A 2,601-nucleotide genomic window follows, 5' to 3' on the forward strand; every position below is an offset into this window, starting at 1 on the left:
TGCTCATTGAGAGAACTGTATCTCCGCAAAGCATGATTTGGTTGCCACAAGGGAAGATTAAAATCTTTAGCTGAAGGGGGTTGTAACAATCTGACAGGAGAGCCTGAACTTTGCACAGGGAAACAGGCCAGAGTGTGACTACACTGATCATGTTACATTGTTTTAAACTGGCTTACAACACAGTTTGGTTTTCATGCTTCACTTTCAGTTCAGCTACTTTTAAACACACATATTAGAAAAATTTAGTTGAGACTATAATATAGTCTGATAATGTAGTCATGTTGTTGATTTTGAAATTTGTTACTTTTGTCCCATTAATCTCCACACTTTGAACATATGACTCTCAAAAGCTGTTTGTTGAACAACATGACCACACCAGTGTACAGAATCATTTGTCTTGCTAATTTAACAGCAAACACAAGAACATAACCCAACTGTTCTTATGTCAACTGTCAAAGGTTATTTGCAAGGTAACATGACTTTGGGTGTATATGCTTTTATCTGAGATAACACACCCACGAATGCAATCCTGCCTGTTGTTGGTGCTGTTTTTGCAACGTGTTAATTAAGGCACACCCTTCAGTGTTGTGTACTTTTCTCTTCACAAAACAAGTGGCTGCATTTCCACCTTCCCATACCATAGTCGTGTCATAAGAAGTGGTACCATACTATTGTAAATATAAATCCCATATAAAAGCTCTCCCGGCTGACTACTAACCCAACCCTCAACTTCTATATAAAATGACAACCTGTATGTTACATTAATGACCATTTGTTTACAGCGACTACTAGTAAAGTCCTCAAATAATTACATTGTATCAAGCACAGTGAAAAAACTCTCTGAACTATCCAGATCAGCTGATCGGGCATTTATTTACTTTTCCTTTTTTCTTACATGCAGCACCAATAGCAATAATTTGCTCAACACAATTGACAGCCGGCCTTAACTGAAACCAAATTGGTGCTCATAAGAGGGGGATCCTTACTGTGCTCTGTTCTGCAACAACATTTCCAATTCTCAATCTCTAAAAGCAAACTATTTTAGATTGAAACATTCAGGTGACTAGCAAACAAACCGATAAAGGCAAAAGACACTACTTAGATCTTTGGGATCTTAACATAGGTGGTGGGTAAGCACTTTCCTGTTCAAACCCATCCAACCAGTCAGCCAATATAAAGCTGTGTTCACTTGTAAGGTCTGGATTTGTAATGCACTTGCAGGGCACTCCTGTTGCTAGGCTGAGGATCTTTTTAAAGAAATCTTCCACTGCAAAGAGCATGCGCCGGTCGTGTCAAACATCTCATTGGTCTGTGATGGGGGTGGAGTGCATACCACAGACTCCATAGACTGTCCAATAAAGGCTGCACTGACTGAGCAGCTGAAGTTCACCAAGTTTGGTTGACCCCATTAGACTTTTTATTCTTTCAAACTTTTCCAGTTAGAACAAATATAATGGTTAATCTAACTGATTTTGCCATTTTGACACAGGCTTCTGTCAAGCGTCTGACACTGTATTCATGTTCAGTTACACTTATTCAGAGGAGCCCAGTGAAGCAGATTTCCAGTCTCACTTTCAGAAGATTTTTTTATGTATATGTTTGTAATATAAAAACGTTTAAAAACTAAAAAATCTTACTCCAAAAAAAGTGGTGCAGGGCCTCAATCACGCCTTCATCACCGGGAAATGGTGGCAATCAGGTGGCCTACATCAGTAACAGGAACTAAGTCTGAACTAGCCTATGCTGTACATAATCCAGGGAATGAACATGTTATTGATCATTTATTAACAGCACTGCACACACATAGCACTACCTCTCAAGGCACTCCTGAAGGAAAAGGTTCAGAGAAGGCCTGTGTTTCTGAAGCGAGGCATAGAGGCAGGTCATTACACAGCAAATATCATAGACTGTATACCTACTTGAGTTTTGACATATATATATCTATGCTTTATTATTTATTCATTGATCTACTGTATATCATTTATTTTAAGTAGCATAAAGGGAACTACAAAACAATCAATCTCGCTATACGACCCTGTGTTGTAAAATGATCAATAAATCTGTTTTGTACCTTGTACCTTGTACATGGCTGATGAGAGGGAAGTTTGGAAACGCTGGACCAGTGCCAAGACAAAATATGTTTTTCTACCCCTTAACAAACATGTAGACCTATCTTCATATTTACAGTACTATACAACTTACTGTGACACATAAGTATGGCTGTTTACACATGATTATATGTGTATATGTTTCTTAAATTAGTTAATTTCACATCAGTAGGTCACACAGGTTGTTTACAATAACCGTTAACGTTTACTAACGTCTAATTCAAGCTTGATTTGATTGGTTCACTACTCACGTGGCTATGTGTAGCTAATTCTTGATTTAAAAAACGAAACAACATAAAATGTGTTTCGTTAACGCTACCTCTTGTGTTGAAAAACGTTTCAAATGTACTGCTGGGTGCTTGGGCTCAGGCTAGAAGAGTTTTCAGGTTCAGTATGGCTGCTAGCGCTTAGCTGGATGGGGCTGGAGAGGAAGTGGAGTTTGGCTTACGTTGAGAGGAAAGTGGGCAGAGCCGCTGAAGGATATCAGCTCAGG

This window comes from Siniperca chuatsi, linkage group LG4 (assembly GCF_020085105.1).
Source record: "Siniperca chuatsi isolate FFG_IHB_CAS linkage group LG4, ASM2008510v1, whole genome shotgun sequence".
Taxonomy (NCBI): Eukaryota; Metazoa; Chordata; class Actinopteri; order Centrarchiformes; family Sinipercidae; genus Siniperca; species Siniperca chuatsi.